Source organism: Erpetoichthys calabaricus, chromosome 17, assembly GCF_900747795.2.
Source record: "Erpetoichthys calabaricus chromosome 17, fErpCal1.3, whole genome shotgun sequence".
NCBI lineage: Eukaryota > Metazoa > Chordata > Cladistia > Polypteriformes > Polypteridae > Erpetoichthys > Erpetoichthys calabaricus.
Window position 1 is genome coordinate 83653244 of NC_041410.2, and position 25153 is coordinate 83678396.

Consider the following 25153-nt stretch of genomic DNA (forward strand, 5'->3'; position numbering starts at 1 on the left):
TTCGCTGGTGTGCTTCTGTACTTGTGGTAGTCTAGTTGGGAAGCAGTGTTGGTCACTCGCACCCCCGGATCATTTCTGTATTTTTTTCTTTCTCTTTGCTGCCACTCTAGGATGGCAGCGCATGTCATAATCGTGCCAGCTCGGGGAGAGGTGCAAAAGTATATTTTGAAGTATTAAATTGTGAACTGTTAATAGGTCCAAGTGACTTTTGTTGGACCTTTACAAAGATGAATTTTTGCTTATTGGTTGTCTTCCTGGTTTTGCCTAATTATAAAATAGAAAGCGCCTTTTGATGGATTGGCATTGGCTAAACCATTGTAATAAGTTGGCATGATCTGGCAGTCCGTATAAATCGGCTGGCATCATTCAAGTAGGAAGTGAAAATTGAGTTTTGAATATCTGGCAAGCTTCAGAGCACAAATTGCTAAAGTAATGCGGTCCAAGCTCTCAGGTGTCTTTAATTCTTTCACGTGGCATAGCTGATGCTTTTGTTTTGAAAGCGCATTCGTCAGCCATGCCCAGATTAGCATGACAGGGGTTCATTTATGAAACACAGATTTGTCCAATGGGCACTGCCAGACCCCTGCATCCTAAAGCCAGACCTGTCAGTTTCCAGCCATCAAAGCCTGACTGCTTTGATCACGAATTCGGGACCACCTGAAGTGGAACTTCACAAAGTCATTAGCGCCATTGCCAGCGAGCCAGTTTTGAGATTAAGGAGTGATAGGCATCGTCATGAGCCAAATGTGAACAGACAATAAGGGGTAGAAAGTTTGATTCCTGAAGGGTGGTCAGTCCTGCACACCACTGATGGTTTGATTGAAATGCTGGCCGGGGTGTTTTCACAGACGACATCGCGGAATTAGATGGAGATGAAATGAATACGGTACTGGCATGTGTTCAGTTGGACCCTTCCTCTAATTTATTTCATCCGTCAATCTATCCACTTTCTAAAATCTGTTTCAAAGGAGAGTGAATGCTGCTGGCTTAATCTTAATTTGTGTTTCCTCAAGGCCCAATAGACAAGAAAAGGAACTACAGTAATACCTCCATTTTAGTCTTCAAGCCTTGACCGTATTTCTTATGAGTGTCGGAGACCATAATGCATGATGGGAACTGATAGAATAAGCTTAACTGGCTTTGGACTCGCACTGCAGCTTATCTGCCAAAGGTAATGCAGGCACAATTATGGACAAAAGGTAGAACACGCTCCCCAGTGGTATAGTGGTGACCTAGAAATACGAAATGCAAGTTGTGATATTATAAGCCTCGCAGTTTAGCACTCACCTGGGCAAGATAAAAGAATAATAAGAAAAAAATATATAAATAAATTTAAAAGGCTGTGTCTTTGTTTGTGGTCCTCATGGACTGTATATCAAGGTGTGTACAATACAATGCAATTTATTCTTGTAAAGCCCAGAATCACACAAGGAGTGCCCCAATGGGCTTTAACCGGCCCTGCCTTTTGACAGCCCCCCAGCCTTGACTTCCTAAGAAGACAAGGAAAAAACCCCCAAAAAACAATTCAAAGAGAGACCCTTTTCCAGGTAGGTTTGGTGTCAAAAAGAAGGGGGTAAATACAATAGAATACACAGAACAGAACACAAGTAATCCTCAATTCAATATAATAGTGCAATAGAAATATTAGAAGTAGAGAGCAGAATTTAACAGTAGATGATATCACACGATTTGGATTTGTTCAGCGTCCTGGAGACCTCGGCCATCAAGCTGCCTCCCCCTATTGCCCACTCCACAGCTGAGACAGCACTGGGCCAGCCAATTCAATGAAAGGACCCCTCTACCTGATGATTCCTGCAATCCTCCATCAGAGATGACTTTACCTTAGGCAGGGAAAACAACTTGCCAGGTGGGCAGTGGCACCAAGTGCCACATTTGAGTGGTGAGAAAAGAATCAAAGAGGGTATCTGGTGCTAATGCAGATTGTTATGGTGTACAAAATCTACAATTTATTCTCTATATATTTTGCTCAATCCCAACAAGATGAATTCAGATGCAGGACACTTGTATAAGCATTAAACGTAACATCAAAAGCATATCCTCTTCCCTTATACCTCACATTTATAAAAGCTGTTCACAACATATTGCTAAATTGGTTTACAGCCTGGGAAAGGAAGACATGCCAATACCTCAGGCAACATATTATTTGGGAAAAAGATAGATTAAAGAGTTAAGCAAAATTCATCCATCATGTTGACAGAGAGCCAATCAGGTGCATGCAACAATCATGTGTTGTGAAATAAATATGCCTCATCTGAAAGCAACGTCAGCAGAGGAACAGCGACGATGGAAGAGCGACGTCAGAAGAGAAAACAAAGACACGTGTGACAGGTTTCTATCGGATCGTCAGTTAACGCCATTTTCATGAACATCGATTGCTAAATCAAACGCTGCCCTGGGACTTTCATTCTTGACATCTCTAATTCCTTTCAGTAAGATTTTAAGACTATATATCCAGACTTTACTATTGATCTTTACATTAATATATATGTTAACTTGTTTTTATCTTTCGCTACTTTGTCTTTATATGTAAAGTGATTGAAGTAATAAAGTAAATATTTTTTATGAGCACCTGGAGCAGCCAGAGGTTTGCCGTACACTCTGTGCTGTGAGGTTTATTAAGGCTGAGGGTTAGAGCTCTACCCAATAGTAGGGAACAGTATGTAAAAGTAAGCCATCTTTGGATGATAAATGGCGTATAACCAAATACGTTGAGCCTTTGTATGTTTAAATATATCCCTAGTGTTTAGGTCTCAGATATACTTAAAACATTGTATGTTGTTCGTGCTGATAATAAGTAAGTCTCTTGAAGTGCTAAGAGAGTGACAAGTTGTGTTATTCTCTAGCACTTGTGTGGTTTAAAGTGCTAGAAGTTAACCAGCCATGTGTATGTCATTTATAAGGCATTGTTGTGGTTCGGGTCTGAGTGTATGTGTCTATCTATGTTTGTGTGTGCGGGAGTAGACCAATCCAATAACGAACTTGACAAGTGTAAGGCATAGACAGACGATAACACACAGATGATGCTATCCACTTTGCCTCTTCTGCATTTGAGCAAACAGCACCTCCGTGTCTGAGGTCATGAGGTCATTCCACTCATAAAAGAGTGGATTGCTCTCTCTTGGAGGTGGGTGGGGACGACGACTGTCCTTTACTGGAGAGAGAGAGGGAGAGAGGGGTTGGGAGCATTCGCTGATTACAGCACATTGTCGCACCCACCACACGACGAACCACCCAGATTGGGATCCGAGTGATCACACCATCCATCTCGTTTTGAGTGACAGTGGGCTCAATGGAAGAAGACCCAGGTGGACTTCACTATTACAAAGCCAGGCTGGAATTTTCTTAAAATGCATATTGACAAGCCACCATGCTTCAGGGAGAATGTCCTTTGGACAGATGAGACAAAACTGGAGCTTTTTAAGGCAAGTCACGTCAGCTCTGTGTCCACCTTCAAAGAAAAGAACACCATAATTATTGTGAACCACGGAGGAGTAGCCATGCAACACCAGAGCACCCCACTGGAACAGGGTGAGGTTTTGTATGGTGGCTGGAGTGGCAATCCTACCACCAACCCCCAAGTTTTCCCTATAATTTGAAGGACCCAGGGCTGGATGCAGATTTACCTCTGTAAGACTCAAGGGGTCGCTGTTACCCCTTTAAACCCAACAGACAGACGCTCTGGACACAGTTTAAAAGCAACAAGAAAATCTTTTAATTCCTTTCTTCCTGTAATAGTGCCCTCCAGCACTTCCGCCACAATAAACAGGCAATGCAACAATAATAATCACAATAATTAAACTCAAATCTCTCCTCCACACCTCCCAGCAAGCTCTGTCCTACTCCTCCCGACTCCGGCTCGCTTATGGGTTCACAGCAGTCCTTTAAATAGTCCTTGACCCAGAAGTGCTCCTGTTCTTCCTTCCTCGTGACTTGCTAGCACTTCCAGGTCAGATGGAGAACTGAATTTTTCTTCAGCCCAGAAGTACTTCAGAGCTTCCATCCTTGTGACTTGGAAGTACTTCTGGGCTATGGATGAGGCATGACTCCTCTGGTCCTTTCACAGCTCCTCCTGGCAGCACCCATGGTACCCAACAGGGCTGAGAAACCGAACTCCAAGTTCCAGGCTGCCCTTCAGGAATCTGGGGCACCGCTAAACTCCAGGGGAGCTGCTCTCTAGCGTTTTGGGGGAGGCAGTGTCCAAAAGTAGCTGCCTACCCCCATCCTTCCCTTCTCAAGGTGTCCCAGCCGGGTTGAGCTGCCGGCCGTCTATCACGCGCCATATAGAGGATGAAGTAATTGCAGGTTAAGGCCCTGGCTTAAGGACTCAATAGATTAGAGCCACCACTTGAGGAGTTCAAGTATCTCAAGATCTTGTTCCTATTGTATGAAACAAGACAGAGACAGTCAAAGCGGTGTGGCACCCTTAGGCAAACCCCTGTGAGTGCCACAGGGGGACAGACGGGCATCCCAGCTGGATGATGACATGACTTTGGGATTAAATGGAACAGACAAGCAGAAACTGGCAGTCAGGAGCAGTTGTATCCCCCATACATTAGGTGGCAGTGGTGTGAGCTGGAGGAGTCCCAGCTTGGAGACCTGCACGGGTTCATGGGAACTTGAGTCCTGTTGGGTGCTGCAAGGAGGTCCTGTCAGGGGAGGACTACTCTGCTTGGGGAATCAGAGTTGGGAGGCAGTGGACAAACTCTCAACTGGAGGCAGAAGGAGAGGAAAAACTTTATTGTTTGTAGGATTTTTGGACTGGGTTTCATTGTTAGGATGCTTGATGGATTAAAACAAATCCATTATTTGAACCAGTGACTGTGTCGGACATTATTGGGTCTGGAGTTTGGAGCTCAGTAGCACCCACTACTGTTTACACACCGTAAAACTGAAGTCAAAGGTTCTCAAAATAAACATGTGAACTACCCAAAAAGTCTTCTAACAGTTGACTGCCCAAGATGGCGGTTCTTCCAATCATATGGCAACAGGATTAGTAAGGAGAGGTGGATGGATGTCAATCTTCTTGTCTGCTGAGGGAGGAAGAGAAAAGGTGTTAGCTCATGGTGCCAACCCCTGGAGCAGCGGGGGAATTACCTCCACTAGAGCCTTTAAGCTGTGGTTTGTGGTAATAAAACACTTTATTGTGTTTACAAAATGGTAGTCCTTGCTTCTGAATAATATTTAAAGTATTAAGTTGCTCTAGTTTATATTGCTGTGCTCCAATTACATCAGGCTCATTCTGAAAGAAAAGGGTGGCACAGCGGTTAAGACTCTGGATTGAAATCCTACTACTTACACCACGGTCTGACCACAAGCAAATCACTTCATCTGGCTGTTTTTCAATGGGAAAAAATGGAACCAATGGCCCACACGTATACATGGGAGGCAGCTAAAGGGTCAGAATACTGATGATTCCATGTTTGACCAGGGGAGGGCGATGTGCTCTGATTTTCTCTCTCAGTCCTCTGCAGACCATTCACAGGAAATCCCACTGGTTCTGCTGCCCACAATGAAGTCACTTCCGGCAGCCACAATGACATCACTTCTGGCGCCCACGATGATGTCACTTCCGTTGGCTGTAATGACATCACTTCCAGTTCTGGCACCCACGATGACATCACTTCCGACAGCCACAATGACATCACTTCTGGCACCCATGATGACATCACTTCCGACAGCCACAATGACATCACTTCTGGCACCCACGATGATGTCACTTCCGACAGCCACAATGACATCACTTTCCGGTGTCCATGATTATGTCACTTCCGGCGGCCACAGTGAAATCACTTCCGGCACGCACGATGATGTCACTGCCGGTGGACGAAATGACGTCACTTCCAGTACTGGTGCTCACAATGAGATCACTTCCGGTTCCGGCACCCAGGATGACGTCACTTCGGGGGCATATCTTCAAAAGCACCATCTTCACTACAGCTCTTCAGTTTTGTTTTGGACATCAGACAAGACATAACTCCTCGAAAGTCATTCCTTTTGCAGTCAGGATATAATTAACGGTTGGCTGCCATCAAACCTTTTTTATGTCTCTTGTCTATTCTTGTGACACCAATTGTATCTCAAACATTGTCTATCACCTTGGACAATGACATCCATCCCATAGTAAGTAAAAAATTTGAAGTCTTGAAAGAAACATAAGACCAGAAAGAGATTTCACAAAATATAGCATGCTTTTCAAATCAAATCTGACCCCCTTTCCCCTCACTTGTATCTCACGTCTCCTTTTCGTCTAAATCTATGTCTCATAAAGGAATTTTAGGTGAAACATCTGACTGAGGAGAACTTGTGTCAGTTATTAAAAGTTCAGTTGTTTCAACATTACCTACAGTGCACCTCATTGGTGGGTTGCAGGAACTTCCCTAACCCTAACCCTAAACCTAACCCTCATTTGTTTCCAGAAAATGTGCACAAAGCACCAATGAAGCAGTTGGCCATCTCTTTCCTTAATGAGAAATGGCACACAAAGATTCAGTGACAGAGCAGACCATAGCAAACTTCTCTCTCCATTCCTAGTCACTGCCTGTGATGATCTATAATAGTAAATAAATGGGAAAGCGGACACAACAGGGTTGGCAGAATAAGGCCAAGACCCGCAGCCTTTAGCTTGTAATGAAATGATGAGAGGCTTTGCTAAAATCAGCACAACATGGGGGCATCTGATAAACTACCAGGTCCGGAGGGATGAAGCCACCAAGGTCAGCCAATTTGAATGCGTTAGTGGATGGCAGCCTGTCATTTACCTGGACCTGAGGTGACTGGTTACCAAGGCAACAGAGTACCACTAGCACACAGACTATTTTATTTATTTATTTATTTTGCTCCTCGGGTAGAAATAGCAGAAAAGCTTTCACTACTGGAATTAAAAACAACAAGGGATGGAAGGTGAAGAATCAGACGCAGCGCCTGGTGCAGAGCGGACATCAAGGTGCGCTCCTGTTCAATCAATCATCAGCTCGCCCGATCGATGGGATTATTTAGGTGCCACTTTTTTTCTTCCTCAATAGATATGTTTGATCCAAAACAAGCATCATATTGATGCACTTAAATAAAAATCTTGTAAAAGTATGTGTGTGAGGTGTCATAAATGTGAAGGATAGTTTTCTCCTCTGCTTTCTTTTATTGACCAATAAATGCAGCACCTTGTGAGAGCATGGTGTGTGTTAATAAAGGGGAAGAGATCTGCTTGAAAGATAAATAACTCAGATAAAGGACACGTTTTCTCCTGTTTTCAAGTTCAAATAATCAAAACCAGTGGAAACAAGATGGCACGGCGACTACCAATGCTGTCATGTAGCATCACGGAGCAGGGATCTGTTCTAGCTCACTCTCGGTCCTTTCTTCTGTCACCCCGTACTTGGTTCACCAGGTGAATGGTTCTCATCCTTGATAGATAGATAGATAGATAGATAGATAGATAGATAGATAGATAGATAGATAGATAGATAGATAGATAGATAGATAGATAGATAGATAGATAGATAGATAGATAGATATGAAAGGCACTAGATAGATAGATAGATAGATAGATAGATAGATAGATAGATAGATAGATAGATAGATAGATAGATAGATAGATAGATAGATAGATAGATATGAAAGGCATTATATACAATAGATAGATAGATAGATGCTAAACATTCCAAGTAATAAATAGCTAGATAAATATTAATTTTAGTAATTTTAGCTGAACAGATAGATAGATAGATAGATAGATAGATAGATAGATAGATAGATAGATAGATAGATAGATAGATAGATAGATAATGAAAGGCACTATATACAATAGATAGATAGATATGAAAGGCACTATATACAATATAAAGATAGATAGACAGAACTTTATCCCTAGTCTGAGCACACATACGGAAATTAATTTCTGATCCCGGCAAACATCTTCTGCCCACAAAAAGCGTATGACAGAGCGTTGTTCCTCTTTGGTGCAATTTATACGTTTCGCTGCCATCTTCACCACAGGGTGACAACTCTTATACTAAACCACAAGGGCTGGTCAGACAGAACTAGTCATATGACACTCTCAGACACAACCAATCACTACTCCTTCCTCCTGCCTTCACTATTTCCAGTAAAAATATAAAAGTGTGGAAACTTTTTGAACATCCCTCGTATAATTTGAGCTAAATGTCTCTTGGTATATTTAAAACAGTCTTTATGATATAACTTACCATTTTATTTGCCTGTTTAATCACTACTACACATTGTTCAGATGATGAGAATGCGTCAACATCAACCGCCGAACCTTCTCAGAGGTCTTGTCTTGTAGCTCAGTGTCTCCCATCTTATGTTCATAACTGACGTTCCTTTAGCTCACGTGTAGCACTTTTCCACGTTAAGGTGCTTTGAAGTTTGTCCAGGTCCTATTTGAATTGGAGTTGCTCCCTCTTTGGTATCCGCCATTCCTCCAGTGTTAACGTCGTCTGTGAATTTCACACGTTGCCTAACTATAGCACAGTCAAAGTCATTTACAGGAACCGAGAAAGTTAAAGGCCTAAGGACAGACCCCCCCAAGGGACTCGACTGATGACCCTTTCTTTCCTGCCAGTTAGCCAACTTGAGATCCAGTTTTGCAGGTTACCCCTGATGCCTACAGCTTCTCGTTTTAGAATTAATTTTTGGTGGGAGACTTTATCAAAGACTTTTTCAATGTCTAAGTTAGTGATGTCCAATGCTTTGCCTTTGTCCAGTTCCCCAATCTAAAAGATTGGTTTGGCGGAATCTTCCTCTCATAAACCAATCCATGCCGGCCGTTATTTAGACATTATTTTCAAATAAGTAGTTTTCTGATTTATTTCTTATTTTGGTTTTCCATAATTTTGCAAGGTACAGAAGTCACACTTTTGGTCTGTGCAGTTAATTACCAGGATCCTTTTTTCCTCAATCCCTCTCACAAACAAATGAGGTGCTCATGCCGAATGTCGCTGTGCCCCACGCCAGGTTGAACAATCTGCTATCCTGCCTGTGTTTACAGAAGCCAGCCTTCCAGTAATTACTGCCGTTTGTCCTCCATCTCGCGCACAGCTGATTTGCAGCCCTTGCACACGGCTCACCGAGGGCAGTAAAATATCAAGTTTGAAATGAGATTGCTGTTGAATTCATTATCTTCCATGACAGCTCATTCCTTTTAATTAAACTTCACATACTGTACGTATACAGTACCGTATGTCACTGGGGGGCAGATGGGGTGGGCTTATATTAAGATCCACAGCTGGAGATGAAGGGAGGACTCCATTAATGTCTAGGGTTTCATTGTAATGCAGCAAAATGGGACATGAAGATGGAGCACAAAAAACAGCTGGCGTGCTTTGGGGGCAATCATGTTCTGAAGAAGCCCACACCTGGGAAGAGTGTCCAAATATCCTGCATGCTGCTTTCAGAAGAATAACTAGTGACATTCAGTCCTTCACGGAATAAGACAGTGTGACAAAGAGGGGGTGCCACCGAGCCCCAAATGCTGGACACAACCAACACAAGTACAGTACAGTCATGGGTGCAAAACAGAGGTTTTTATTATCGAAATATCTCACAAAGGTTGCACAAATAAAATCCTTCCTTCTCGTCTCTCTCTGTCCTCCTCCCTCCAGCAAGAGTTGTCTTCCTTCTCCCTGACTTTGACTCAACTAGAGGTGGCTGGATGGCTTCATTTTATGTCAGAGTACTTCCAGCGCCAGGCCATAGCCTGATGGGAGCACTTCTGGGTCAAATGTAAGACCCAAAAAACAGGGACCATGAATCCCCACAGCACCCCCAAAATGTTGATTCACTGCACTACAACTCCCATCATGCCCTGCAACTATCCGTGTTGTTACTGAGATCTTGGTATGCTGCCATATAGTAAATATTATGAAATAAGAGCCTTCTCCCACTGCTCCATTGTTTTGACTTCCTATTCGGGTAAGTGCCCCAATCTCATCTCGGATGGGATGCCAGTCTGTCACTCTCCCTCCATTCTGGCAGTTTACCTTCTCGGCAAGGGTCCCCCTTCAATCCCAGGTTGGATGCAGGATAATCCTGCCTAGGACTTACAATTGGTAGATAGATGTGAAAGGCAATATATAACAGATATATAAAATATATACAGTAGATAGATGTATAGATATGAAGGCACTACAGAGTAAATAGATAAATATAAAAATCTACCACTTTAAGATAGATATGAAATGTACTATATGATAGATAGATAGATAGATAGATAGATAGATAGATAGATAGATAGATAGATAGATAGATAGATAGATAGATAGATAGATAGATAGATAGATAGATAGATATGAAAGGCACTATATACAATAGATAGATAGATAGATAGATAGATAGATAGATAGATAGATAGATAGATAGATAGATAGATAGATAGATAGATAGATAGATAGATAGATAGATAGATATGAAAGGCACTATATACAATAGATAGATAGATAGATAGATAGATAGATAGATAGATAGATAGATAGATAGATAGATAGATAGATAGATAGATAGATAGATAGATAGATAGATAGAAAGATATGAAAGGCACTATATACAATAGATAGATAGATAGATAGATAGATAGATAGATAGATAGATAGATAGATAGATAGATAGATAGATAGATAGATAGATAGAAAGATATGAAAGGCACTATATACAATAGATAGATAGATAGATAGATAGATAGATAGATAGATAGATAGATAGATAGATAGATAGATAGATAGATAGATAGATAGATAGATAGATAGATAGATAGATAGATAGATAGATAGATAGATAGATAGATAGATAGATACATTTTCCACCACTTACCTTAGCAGTGAGGCCCAGAAGTCCTTTTCCCCAGCCACATTTGCCAACTCATCTTTTGGGATCCCAAGGCATTCCCAGACCGTCTTGTAGGTATAATCCTTCGTGTTCGTAAAACCTCCACAGGATGGCGTCCGTATCAGATGCCTGAACCACATCAATTGGCTCCTCTCGAAGCGGAGAGTCAGAGACTCTCCCAGATGTCTGTGCTTCTCACCTCCTCTCTAAGGGAGAGCTCAACCACCCTGTGCAGAAAGCTCATTTTGGCCATTTGTACCTGTGATCCCATTCTTTCAGTCATTACCAAAAGCTCATGACCATAACTGAGGGCAGGGTCATAGATCGACTGGTAAATCAAGATCTTGCCTTCTGACTCGGCTCCTTCTTTACCACTACAGATCAGTATAGTGACCACATAACTGTGCTTTCCGCCCCTATTCGTCTGTCAATCTCACCATCTGTTTTCCCCTCACTTGAGAACAAGACCCCGAGGTACTTAAACTCCTCCACTTGAGGCAGTATTTCTATCCTTCTACTCGGAAAGGACATTCCACCTTTTTCCTTTTTTTTTTCACCCGAGTGTCCAGAACACATGATCGCAAATCTGATAATGTGATTATGAAATCGATCATATATCTTTAGCCTAAGGTGCCCTCATACACTTTTGAGCCACCTCATGTTTGAACATGGTGTTCATTATGGACAAACCATGCCTGGCACAGAAGTTCAATAACAAAATACCGTTTGGGTTTAGATCATAGAGGCCATTCCTCCCCAATCACGCCTCTCTAGGCATCTCCATTGCTACCCACATGGGCATTGAAGTGTCTCAGCAGAACTATGGAGTCCCTAGCTGGGACCCTTTCCAGGATCTCCTCCAGTGACTGGAATACTCTGAACTGACATTTGGTGCATAGACGCATATGGCAATCAGAGACTTTACCCTCCACCACCTTCAGTCGCACAGAGGCAGGCCTCTCATTTTCTGGGCCAAACTCCAACATAGCATCAACCAGGCAGGGATGCAGTAAAAAGCCCACTTTCACCCAACATATCCCCCCCCCTCCTTCGGGGCAACTCTAAACTAAAGGAGAGCCTCTTTCAAGGGGTTTGGTTCCAAGCAAGTGAGCTGACATGAGCTCAACAATATCTAGTTGGCATCTCTCTGCCTTACCCACCAACTCCAGCACCTTCTCCCCAATGAAGGTGACATTCCACATCCCAAGAGTCACTTTGTGTGTCTGATATCTGCCTTGATCCACCGCCCAGGTCACATTGCACCCGACCCCTATTTCTATTGCAGGTGGTGGGCCTACAGGAGGACAGTCCCGCTTTTCCAGGATTTAATATTGAAATAAAGTAATAATTGCTGATGCCAGTGAGTGAAGCTAAAACAGTGTGTTGTCCTTTGTGTGCCCCTTTGCCCCTTAAATTTCTGTGCTGTAGTGGGTGGGCGCGCACACTCGACTCTTAGGCAGACGATTTTTTTCCTTGAGGTTTTACTGTTGGAGGAACTTCCAGTCACTGAACTTTCACACAATGCAATTCTTCTTGGAAGCATGAAAAGTGCATTGATGAAGCGAAGTTTGGAAAATCATTTCAGAGATGGCCTGCGCATCTTTTGTGCTCTCTCCGCACTTCTGCGTGACGTGTCTTTCTCGTGGGACGCCCGAACATTGACAATGATGTATGTGGCCTATCGTTTCCATCTCACTGGCTTTGCCCACCCATTGGCAGGCACGAAGGCTAATTCAATTGATCTGAGCTTTAGCTGATCCAAATATGTCACCGTTTAAGGCATTGGAATAAGCCCCAAATCTGCAGCCATTTCAATAATTTATGAGGCAGGAGAGTGGAGCAGACATGAGGCCGGTGCAGGCTGGCTTTTAATTGTGTTTGCGCACAAGCAGATGCATTTTTAACACAAATGATTACCATCTTACTTGCTTTTCTGATCACTGTGATGGTTCAAACGAGGGTCCTGCTGGCATGGAGCAGCAGCACTGCACCGGAGCAATGTGAGAGATAAATGAGAAACACAAAGAAACCAACCAACAAACAAACAAACAAACAAACAAATAAACAATTAAATAAACTGAGACTCTATCTGGGAAAGTCCAGCAGGGAGTTTCTGTTTCAGAGAGCGGATCTCTAATAATAGCGGACTTTTAATTCTTTACTGTAATACAGATTTTTTTTTGCTTCATTTTTTAAATATTTTTTCTGTACATTATTCCTTTTATTGGCCTTTGCTTGATTATTTTTCATTTTTTTATATAATGTGCACTACTGTGACAAAATTTAAATTACAGTTTTAAATCATTATTTTATTATATTCTTTTAAATTAATTACATTTTTTTCTCAATGACCAAGCATTAAAAATGCACATGTGTAAAGTGAGTGAATTGATTGTAATTTTAAGAGACCTACCTACCTACAACATCACATAAAACATCCATCCATCCATCCATCCATTTTCCAACCCGCTGAATCCACACATGGAACATGAAGGTTTGAATAAATAAATGAATGAATGACTGCGGTGGGTTGGCACCCTGCCCGGGTTGGTTCCTGCCTTGTGCCCTGTGTTGGCTGGGATTGGCTCCAGCAGACCTCCGTGACCCTGTGTTCGGATTCAGCGGGTTGGAAAATGGATGGATGAATGAATGATCTGCTATTTTACGATGGACCCCACAAGCCTTCATTGAAATATGTAAGAAATGAAGAAAATGAATGAATGGATTGCAGTTTTGGGGCGGCACGGTGGCACAGTGGATAGCGCTGCTGCCTCGCAGTTGGGAGACCTGGAGACCTGGGTTCGCTTTGCGGGTCCTCCCTGCGTGGAGTTTGCATGTTCTCCCCGTGTCTGCGTGGGTTTCCTCCGGGCGCTCCGGTTTCCTCCCACAGTCCAAAGACATGCTGGTTAGGTGGATTGACGATTCTAAATTGGGCTTGGTGTGTGGGTGTGTTTGTGTGTGTCCTGCGGTGGGTTGGCACCCTGCCCGGGATTGGTTCCTGTCTTGTGTCCTGGGATTGGCTCCAGCAGACCCCCGTGACCCTGTGTTCAGATTCAGCAGGTTGGAAAATGAATGGATTGCAGTTTTTACAATACTAGCTGTCTCCCGTGGCTCTGCCTGCGTAGTAGTGAAACAGGACAGTGAGGAGGGCCCGGCCCAGCTCTCTACTCCTGATGTCTCTGATGGTGGTGAGCAACGGAGGACCACATTTGCTAAGTTTTACTGTAAGCCCCCATGATGCATATACTCGGAACTAAATCTTTAGCAATGAATTCAAAATCAACTGTAACAGTCGTATCGGTGTGTTGATCATCAAGTTTCACTCTGCCACATCCGTGTCTCCTATGCTATGACATTTTGATAATTATCATTGTTATGGTGTATAAAATCTATACATTTTGGTTTAATTTTCCATTATATTTTGTTCAAGACAAGACGACAGATGAACTACATTTAGGACAAATCATGGCACATCCTCTTCCCTCACACCTCACTTTTATAACAGTTGTTCACAGCATAGTGCTAAAATGGTTTTACAGCCTGGGAAAGGATGCTGAGCCATGCCTCAGGATATTGATTATTTTATGGATGGACATCTGGGACAACAGTTTGGTTTACAGCCTGGGAAAGACGGACATGAGGCAATATCAAAGAACTTTATTATCTGGGAAAAGAGTTTGAGCAAAATTCATCAATCATATTGAGAGCCAGCCAATCAGGTGCATGTGTTGTGAAACCACGGCATGACATTTTATAATAAATATGCCTCATCTGAAAGCAACAAAAAGAAGAAGAAGAAAGTAGGGAAGGAGAAGAAGAAGAAGAGGAACGGACGAAGATGCTATTGATCGTCAGAAAAGCATCATGAACATCGATTGCTAAATCAAACACCTCCCTGGGACATTCATCCTTGTCATCTCTTTTTTTTTCGTAAGACTAATATATATTCAGACTTTCCTATCAGTACCTATTATCTATTATTCTTTGTTCCAGTGGTATTATTATTATTATTTTTGTAATAAATACCATGCTGCTTTTAACTTTCTATGCTTTGTCTTAATGTCTAGAGTGATTGAAGTAATAAGTTAGATTTATTTGAGCACCTGGAGCAGCCACGGACATTTGCCATTATTTCTGTGCTGCGAGGTTTATTAGGCTGAGAGTGAGGAGCTCCACTCAATAGTAGGGACAGTACGAGAAGAAGGTATTCTTGGCTGATAAATGGTCTATAGTCAAGAGTGCTGTGTCTTCCAACCCGCTGAATCCGAACACAGGGTCACGGGGGTCTGCTGGAGCCAATCCCAGCCAACACAGGGCACAAGGCAGGAACCAGTCCCGGGCAGGGTGCCAACCCACCGCAGGACACACACAAACACACCCGCACACCAAGCACACATTAGGGCCAATTTAGAATCGCCAATCCACCTAACCTGCACGTCTTTGGACTGTGGGAGGAAAACGGAGTGCCCGGAGGAAACCCACGCAGACACGGGGAGAACATGCAAACTCCACGCAGGGAGGGCCCGGGAAGCGAACCCGGGTCTCCTTACTGTGAGGCAGCAGCGCTACCACTTCTCAGACGGCTGGAGAAAAAAATGAAATCTGCAGGGGTTCCAGGGCACGAGACCACCCAGTCCCCTCTGGGCATTCTACCTAACAAAAATGAAACAGTCCTCTTTGTATTTAGGGTTCTCACGGAAGGACTTGATGATGATGGTCATGCAGACTTCTGGCTTTTAATCCATCAATGTTGGAACATCATGATGCTTTGAGTAGATGGTGGTGGCGCAGGCCGCCACCACAAAGAAACCGGAAAAAAAGTAGAGGGAACTAATACAATAATACAATCATTATTATAAACATTATTAACTAGCTGTCCCCCGCGGCTCTGTCATGCGTATTAGTGAAACAGGACAGTGAGGAGGGCCCCACCCAGCTCCCTCCTCCTGAAGTCACTCTTCCCCCTCCCATCGGCCCACAGCCTCTGTCTCGGGTTAGCGCAAATATATCATTCAAGCAAATTATAGAAAATATAAACCCAATCTAAGTCTGTTAAATAGTTCTCTCATTCGCCAGTTAAGTTCAGTTAAAGTTACGCCTCGAGGCAGATGTGTGAGTGAGGAGGGCTCCACAGCCCGATGGGTCTCTCTCGGATTCACGATAATAAATCGGTACCGCAAGCGAACTATGATACGTAGCACGATGAGAAAGTCGCAAAATCAATGGAATGTTCAAGCAAATTATAGAAAAATACTCAATCTAGATCCAGTAAGTAGTTCCCTCGTGAAAAACGGACAGACGTACAGACAGAGCGCGCTTGAACCACGAAATTTTTAAAACCATTTCTTAGCCTATGAGCCAAGGGTAACCTACATTCCAAATTTCACGTCCCAAGTCCTCATGGTTTGGGAGACTTCATGATGAGTGAGTCAGTGGTATTTGGCTTATATATATATACTAGCAAAATACCCGCGCTTCGCAGCAGAGAAGTAGTGTGTTAAAGAGGTTATGTAAACATAAATATATGTATACAATACAATACAATACAATACAATACAATACAATACAATACAATACAGTTTATTTTTGTATAGCCCAAAATCACACAGGAAGTGCCGCAATGGGCTTTAACAGGCCCTGCCTCTTGACAGCCCCCCAGCCTTGACTCTCTAAGAAGACAAGGAAAAACTCCCAAAAAAACCTTGTAGGGAAAAATCGAAGAAACCTCAGGAAAGGCAGTTCAAAGAGAGACACCTTTCCAGGTAGGCTGGGCGTGCAGTGGGTGTCAAAAGAAGGGGGTCAATACAATACAATGCAATACACAGAACAGAACAATTTCTCAATATAGTAAGAAATAAAAAATATAAATTTTAGAAGTACAGAGCAGAATTTAACAGTAGATGATATATCCCATAATAAGATTTGGATTTGTATAGAGTCCTGGAGACCTCATCCTTCAAGCTGCCTCCCCCATTTGGCCATTCCACAGCTGAAACAGCGCTGGGCCAGCCAATCCGATGAAAGGACCCCTCTTTCCCACGATTCCTGCAATCCTCCATCTGGGATGACTTTTCCTTAGGCAGGCAAAACAACTTGGCAGGTGGGCCATGGCACCAAGTGCCACATTTGAGTACCGAGAAGAGAAACAGAATAGGTGAGGGTTAGTATACAATTATAACTGTCATGTTACTTATGTTTAAGTGCTAATGACTAACAACAGAGATGCAGTCTGTACAGTTAATCAGCAGCTCTAGTCAGGGTGTGCTAAACTGAAGTAGTGAGTCTTCAGCTGGGATTTAAAAGCTGAGACCGAAGGGGCATCTTTTATAGTAGCAGGCAGACCATTCCACAGTTTAGGGGCCCTGTAACTAAAAGCTAGACCACTCACTGTTATTTTATTAATCCTTGGAATCATAAGCAGACCGGCATCTTGGGATCTTAATGTGCGCTCTGGTTTGTAAGTCATGATAAGTTCAGACAAGTAAGCCGGACCTCGACCATTTAATGCTTTATATGTTAAAAGAAGGATTTTGAAATCTGACCTAAACTTAACCGGGAGCCAGTGTAAGGATTTAAGAACTGGAGTTATGTGTTCGTATTTTCTTGTTCTTGTAATAATTCTCACAGCCGCATTTTGGATTAACTGGAGGCTGTATAAAGAACAGTTTGAACATCCAGTGAACACCGCATTGCAGTAGTCAATCCTACTAGAGATAAATGCATGAATTAGTTTCTCAGAATCCTGTTTATTTAAAAAGCGCCTTAATTTCCTAACATTTTTAAGATGGAAGAAACATGTTTTGGACAACTTTGTAATATGCGCTTTAAATGACATGCTAGAGTCAAAGATAACTCCTAGATTGCGGGCTGATTCAGTAAAATTGACTGGGATTCCCACTGAGTTAAATGATGACAAAATATTGTTGTGATCAGCATCATTCCCTCCAACAATTAACATCTCTGTTTTATCTGTGTTTAAAGACAAGTAGTTCTTATTCATCCACTCCTTTAATTCACTAACACAACTAATTAAAGACAACATTGGAGAAACTTATAAGTTTATAAGGTATAACTGGGTGTCATCTGCATACGAGTGAAAATTAACATTATGTTTCCTAATGAGAGATCCCAGTGGAAGCATGTACAGTGAAAACAGTAAAGGTCCCAGCACTGAGCCCTGCGGGACACCATATTGAACTTCTGTGTATAATGATGGAGTACTGTCAGCACATTTCTGTACATATTGGAATCGATTTGATAAGTAAGAACTAAACCAAGCGAGCATGGTGCCTGTATATACATATCTACATATACACATATCTACATATACATATATATACATATATACATACATACATAGTGCGTTGTAACACGGGCTGTGATTGTTACAAGGGAGGGAGACGACAAATCACAGCTTCCCGCTTTCTAATCGGGCCTGTGATTGGTGCTTTGACGGATGCCCAGATCCCACAGTATCTCCCCTTAGGAGTGGCGTTAGGCGAGTGTAATTGAATAGCAGTGCTGCAAGTTTAGCTTTACACCTGTTTTTAAGGCTTATTGACTGAAAGGGGCTTTCATGAAAAAACTTAGGGCTTTGCTACAGGATACACCCTCCACAAGTTAAGGAAGTAAAAATAAAGGTATATATTTCTGCTTTATTTAAACCTTTTAAGTTTGTATGCGGGCGGCATGGTGGCGCAGTGAAAGGTGCCAGTTAGGAGACCCGGGTTCACTTCCCTGCGTGGAGTTTGAATGTTCTCCCCGTGTCTGTCTGGGTTTCCTCCTGGTACTCCGGTTTCCTCCCACAGTCCAAAGACATGCAGGTTAGGTGCATTGGCGATTGTAAATTGTCCGTGGTGTGTGGGTGTGTGTGGGTGTGTGCGCCCGGCAGTGGGCTGGCACCTTGCCCGGGGTTTGTTTCCTGCCTTGTGCCCTGTGTTGGCAGGGATTGGCTCCTGTATTTAGGATATAGCGGGTTGGATAATGGATGGATGGACATTTGTATGCATAGCCCTATTTGCCCATTTTCGTTTTTTTTCTTTCTTTAGTAATATTTCAGCAAACCCGGAACTTGTCAGTTCAAATCCTGGTACTGATGCAAGTTTAGTTTCTTTTCAATAAAGTCAGGCGTTAGGCAAGTGTCATTGAATAGCGGCGCGTGATTGAAGAGCGGCGCTGCAAGTTTAGTTTCTTTTCAATAAAGTCAGGCGTTAGAGTGGCGCTGCAAGTTTAATTTCTTTTCAATAAAGTCAGGCGTTAGGCAAGTCTCATTGAATAGTGGCGGCGCTGCAAGTTTAGTTTCTTTTCAATAAAGTCAGGCGCGCTTTGCAGCGGTGAAGTTCTGCTTTTAAATTTTTATTAAGAAGAAAAGAAAACCTTTTTAAACTGAGGGAAAATATACCAATAACAATTTGTTAAGGATCTGTTTTTTTGTGAAGCTGCCTTTACACAGCCTGTCCGCTGTTTTATAAACGAACGCCATATAAGGCCATCCTTTCTCCTTCACAGTCAGTTCACATGATTACGTGTGAGGCGTGATGACGCGATATGCAACCCCCGCAACCCCGCCTTCCACGGCCAGCGAGCTGCCGTCCATTACTGTATATGGACAAAAAAGAGGTTCCAGTTATGACCGTTACGCTTTGAATTTCGAAATGAATCCTGCCTAACTTTTGTAAGTAAGCTGTAAGGAATGAGCCTGCCAAATTTCAGCCTTCCACCTACACAGGAAGTTGGAGAATTAGTGATGAGTGAGTGATGAGTGAGTGAGTGAGTCAGTCAGTCAGTCAGTGAGGGCTTTGCCTTTTATTAGTATAGATATATATAGTTAATCGAGCTGGATTCATGGAGGTGGTGTTTCCTTCTTTCTGCTGGAACAAAGAGAGAGAGGTTAGTACCCCGCCATTCCCTTCTGGCATGTGGTTTTACGTAACAGTTTGAGTCCTTCCGCGGCTGCCTAAGCGCACGTGCATGACAATATATAGATTAGCATGTCATCCTACAATCCTGCATGAAACAATTGGTCACAATTGAATGAATGAATGATCTGTTATTTTATGATGGACTCCACAAGCCTTCATTGAAATAATTAGGAAATGAAGAAAATGAAAGAATGGATTGCAGTTATTATAATTTTATCATGTCATCCTGCAATTCAGCATGAAACACTTGGGCATGAATGAATGAATGAATGAATGAATGAATGAATGAATTTATTTATAATTTTATGAGCTCCTTACAACCTGGCTTTAGAAAAATGAGAAAATGTAGAAAAATTAATTAATGAATGAACGGATGAATGAATTATTATTTTCAGTTTTTATCATTTTATCCCTACAATTCTCCATGGAACATGCAGTTTTTTTTTCTTTAATTTTATTGATTTGATTGTTATCATTCCATACAAATAGATCAATTTTAACAAAAAAATAGGATTGAAAACAAATCAACCCCCACCCCTGAGAAAGAGAGCATGGCCAACAGAATAAAACTTAAAAACAGTAAAAATAAATAAATTGATGAGTTTAATGGAGAAGAAAAAGAAATGGGGAGAGAATCTACTTCCTCAGTGCTTTAAGAGCTTTTTTAGATTCTGCCAGGTTTTGAAAACATTCTGCACAGATCCTCTAAGTGAGAATTTGATTTTTTTCCAATTTTAAATAGTATAAAACAACAGTTACCCATTCACTTAAAAGAGAAGAGTTAGGATTTGGAACCTGCATTTTGAATGAATGAACCAATGAAAGAACAAAACAATGAAAATAAATAATTCATTTGAGTTGTAATAATTTTACCAGCACTTCCTTTAACTCCATATTGAATCAGTAGGTATGATTGATGAATGAATGAATGAATAAAATTTGGTTATTGTAATTTTAGCATGCCTTCCTGAATCTCTGCATTGAACAAGCAAGTTTGAATGAATGAATGATTTTTAATTTCAGATGTTATAATTGCCCCCACAATCTTGAATTTGGAAATTTAGGAAATGGAATGAGTAAACGAACAAAATATTTAGATTTTAGCCCACTATCCCGTTAAACAACTGAAAGGCATGAATGAATGAATTTCTAATCTGATCAAAGTCCCACAATCCTTTATTGAAATAATTAGGAAATGTAGAAAAAATAATTGATTAATCAATCAATCAATCAATCAATCAATCAATTAATTAATTAATTAAAGTTATTGTCATTTTAGCACAACCCCTTCATTGAAAAAGCACATTTGAATGAATGAATGAATGATTTTAATTTCAGGTATTCTAATAGCCCCCACAACCTTCGGAAATTTAGGAAACTGAATGAATAAATGAACAAAGTATTTTAATTTTAGCACTCCCCCAATGACCACTGAAAGGCATGAATGAATGAATTTCTAATCTAATGAGACCCCTACTTAATACTGTACTGTATTGAAATAATTAGGAAATGTAGAAAATGAATGAATGAATTTAAATTTTAATTATTATACTTATTTCCATTTACTGTATTCAAATACAACATCCTACAACCATGAATTTAAAAATCAGGATGAATAAATGAATGAATTAATTATTTTAATTTTTAAATCTTTGCCATGGAGTAATTGGGTAAAGAAAATGAATGAATGAATTGACGTTGTTGCATTTTTAACACAATGCCCTATAACAATACCCTGAAAAGGCAGATAAAAATGAATGAATGAATAAATGAATGAATGATCGATTAACCAATTTATGAATCGATGTAAATGTAACAGCATTGATTGTAAAAAGCAGGTTGGACTCCAGGGATGAACACATGAACTAGAGGGTGGGCTCCTGCCCTGGGTGCAGCGTTGCCCAGACTGGCTCCAGACTCCAGCTCACATCACTAGCTAACCAAGCTGTCGTCACCACACTCACGATTGCACACATCTCATACAATTTGTTAGAGCCTGATGGCAGGGTGACTTCTGTTTTCCAGGGAACCTGAACCAGTGAGCACACTGGAGACGTCAACATCTGCAGTGAAGGTCAACAAGAAGTAAGAAGGGAGGGAGACACGATTTGCATATTTTACATAAATAATGACACGGAAAAACCAATTTGTTACATGAATGGTGATGCATTCAGAGCCCTTTTTTTCAGATGCTGGTGGGTCACAAGCAGAACTCTGAGAATACAGGAGGCAGGTCCTCAGGAAACACTGAGCGTTAGCCATGTTGTAGGTATGACAGGACACTAGCTGTGTACGCCTGACCAGAGCATTTTCAGAAGTGGTGAAGTCTCTCGTGAATGGGACCTTCAGACAGATAACTCCCCTTCTAGGGTCAGTACTGTCACATACACACAGGACATTGAAAGTCTTCTTTGCATGTGCTAATCAAAATGCAGCATGTCGGCTCTCTCTGGCACATCGCTGCTCTATGGTGCCATGAACAGCAAGTATTACAACCTGACCTCTTTGTATAATAAGTTTGGAACGTTTCATCTTCATGGGTGATAATCAAAAGATGTTGTACAAAGAGCATTGAGCGATTTATTACTTGGAAAGACAGTTTATAATAAACAAAACATGACTGTTACACCATCCCAGGGTGAGTGGAATAAACATAAGCACATACGAATATAGGTGTAGACAATCCCACGTGCTCACATGTGCACACAATGCTATGCCCACCTCTTTACTCATGCAGTAGACAGCCGTACATAACATGCTGAAGTGAGGCTCTGTCATGAATACACCCGTATATTCACAGGCCTACATGTGCACACACTAAGCTAAACCTACTCACTAAGGCACTCGTGCACTCAGAGACCCTCATACAGGGCCTGCTATTAAGAAAAGTGCACGTGGGCATACATACATGACATCCTTTATATGCACTCACCTGTTCTTGCATTTATTTAAGCCTGCTATACAGTACATGGGATTTTCAGGAAACACTATTACATACCCTGCGGTGGGTTGGCACCCTAACTGGGATGTTCCTGCCTTGTGCCCTGTGTTGGCTGGGATTGGCTCCAGCAGACCCCCGTGACCCTGTGTTCGGATTCAGCGAGTTGGAAAATGGATGGATGGACTATTACATACCTTGGGTTTTTACTGACATATAATATATACTATATATATATATATATATATATATATATATATATATATCTATATATATATATATATATATATATATATATATATATATATATATTGTGGTACCCGGCTGGGGTTCATGCCCGGCCGGGATGCCCAGGAGGACAGGAGGAGAGCTTGTGCCTCCTCCAGAACACGAGGGAGTGCCCGCCCTGGTTGCTTTGGGGGCCACGGGTACAGAGCTTGGAAGCTCAACCCTGTAGGGGCCCGTGGTCACCGCCAGGGGGTGCCCCGATGCCTTGGGAGCCCTGGACCTCAGCAATTCCGCCACACCCGGAAGTGCTGGGGGGAAGTGGATTGGAGACACCCGGAGGACTTCCGGATACACCACCAGAGCTTCCGCCACACAGGTGTGTGGATACAAAAGCTCCTCGGGATGCACCTGGAGTCCTTCCGGGGTGTATAAAAGGGGCCGCCTCCCTCCAGTTATTGGCAAGAGTCGGGTGGAAGTGGACGAAGCTTGGTGGAGAGGAGTGGAGGCGGACCAGAGACTGTGAGAAGGCATTGTGTTGTGGCCAAGGACTTGAGGGGTGATTGGTGCTGCGGCACCGGGTTTGTGCTCACTGTTGTAAATAATTATGTATAATAAACGTGTGTTGGGTGAAACCATCGTGTCTACCTGTCTGTGTCCGGGCTGTTCCCCACAATATATACAGTCATGCACGCGCGCATGGGGAGCAGTTTAAGGTCCTGACACGCACTGCGACAAATTGTGCCAGATGAGAACGGCAGCGTACTAACCTCTCTCTCTAGTCCTTCAGAAAGAACGACGCTCCCGGACGATCCAAAGAGCCGCAGCACTTCTGGGTTCCTTTCGTCTCTCTGGTCCCTCTATGATGACATCACCCATCCATCCTGCACCACGGTTTTCCCAGCATTCCACCGTTTAATTTCCGGCCCGTCCCTATAAGTTGTCCGTCTACCCCTCCTTCTGTGTCTTTTGAATTGTTGAAACTACTGACGAAAAACTTTTGTTACATTATATGGGACAGGGTCCCAAACTTTTATACGAGTTTCTTTGTGTTCTTTCTTCACAATATATATATATATATATATATATATATATATAGTCACACACATGAGTATGGGAAACAGCTAAAGGGCCTAAATAATAGTAATTCTCTGCCAGACCAGGGGGCGGTGGAATGTGCTAACTGTCTCTCTCAGTCTATTGCAGATCTTTCTCAGGTTCTGGCACTGATGATGACATCGCTTCTGGTCATGAAAGTGTCACATCCAGTTCCAGCGCCAACAATGGTGTCACTTCCGGTCATGATGACGTCACTTCCTGTTCCGTCCCTGATGACATAATTTCCCATTCTTTCTGTTAAAACTGCCATCTTGCCTCAGAGAAAATAAGTTCTGTTCTGGACTCTGTTCTGTGCACTTCAAATCAACTTTTGCATCCGGGAAAACAATATACGGGTGGCTACCCCAAACCTTTATGATGTCTATGACTCATTCTTATGACTATATATATATATATATATATATATATATATATATATATATATATATATATATATATATATAGATAGATAGATAGATAGATAGATTTACAGTGGAACCTCGGTTCACGAACGTCTCTGAACATGTACAAATCGGGTTAGGAACAAAAAGTTCGCCAAACTTTTGCATCTGTTCACGACCACATACTCGGTATACGAACAAGCCAGTTTCCCTTTCGGTTTGTGTGCGATGATTTCCGCACGTGTTCAGTCTCTTCCTGTGCATTCCCTGTGCAGCGAGCGAGAGAGAGAGAGCACAAGAGAGTGAGCGAGCGAGAGAGAGACATGAGCGAGCGAGAGAGAGAGAGAGACACACGCACAAGAGACACACACACACGTGAGCGAGAGAGAGAGCGCTGGTCGCATAAGGTTAAAGAATGCACCAGGCTTGTTTTTAAAGAGACTGATTCGAGCACTGTTTTAACCTCGTTGTATTTAATGAAGACTTTTTTCTATTGGATTTTAACCTCCACTTCACTTCTGTTTACAGCGATCGGTTCGTAGTGTGCATTGTTGCAATGTTACTTTTCTTGGTGGCTTATTAAATTACGGATTTTTCAAATGTTCAGTTTTTTCCCTGTGCTTAAAACTCATTAAAAAAAGTGTTTTTAGCAAGCAGTTTGTAGCGCTATAGCGCAAACACTTGTAATGTTAGTTTTCTCTGTTGTTCAAGGT